The sequence below is a fragment of the Brassica oleracea genome, unplaced genomic scaffold (assembly GCF_000695525.1).
Source record: "Brassica oleracea var. oleracea cultivar TO1000 unplaced genomic scaffold, BOL UnpScaffold09692, whole genome shotgun sequence".
NCBI classification, from domain to species: Eukaryota; Viridiplantae; Streptophyta; class Magnoliopsida; order Brassicales; family Brassicaceae; genus Brassica; species Brassica oleracea.
Genome location: NW_013626213.1, coordinates 1 through 582, shown reverse-complemented (window position 1 = coordinate 582; position 582 = coordinate 1). Strand labels below are relative to the sequence as shown.

Here is a 582-nt window from a genome sequence, read left to right as displayed (position 1 = left end):
TCTTCTGGTTGCCTCTTCCCTTTACCACCTTAACATATACTTTGCTGTCGAAACATGATTCCTTACTTAGTCATCATTTGGCACCTATAAATTTATGTCTCTGCTTGCATGTCTTATATATATGCATTTATGTGTAGGTTCACAAAGTTTTAGTCATTTCCATGATGATCTTATGTGCTTCTTAAACTGCTTGGATCTGTAGGGAAATGTACCAGGCAATGCAGGCATACTGGTTTTGTTCTTGCCATTGTAAAAACAAATAAGAGAGTATAGTTCCAATACAATTCCTTGTCTCATAATGTCTCGCTAACTAGATCATAGTATTGTATTAATATGATTATGAGTATCCAAAAGCCAATTTTGACTCTTTTTTTTACTTGAAGTGTCATATTATGTATCTTTTCAGGATATACAAGCTGGAAACTCTGTGCACTGCTTCTTCTATGGCGTTTTCTTGGATATTCCAGAAGAAACGTTAGATTTGAAACTGCAGCGATAATAACTAATTCTTTTCTCTGATACTCACTCTTACCATCTCACCTACTTAAAGTGTTATACTGCAATGAAGTTTGATACATGCTA

At 34.5% G+C, this 582-nt stretch overlaps 1 long non-coding RNA gene across 1 annotated transcript; it reads left to right on the top strand.

Moving 5' to 3' along the window:
* Positions 1 to 6: 6 nt before the first annotated feature.
* Positions 7 to 516, top strand: LOC106322200. Its single transcript, XR_001266284.1, has 2 exons — positions 7 to 267; positions 407 to 516. It is a non-coding gene; the product is annotated as an uncharacterized LOC106322200 (long non-coding RNA).
* The last annotated feature ends 66 nt before the right edge of the window (positions 517 to 582 follow it).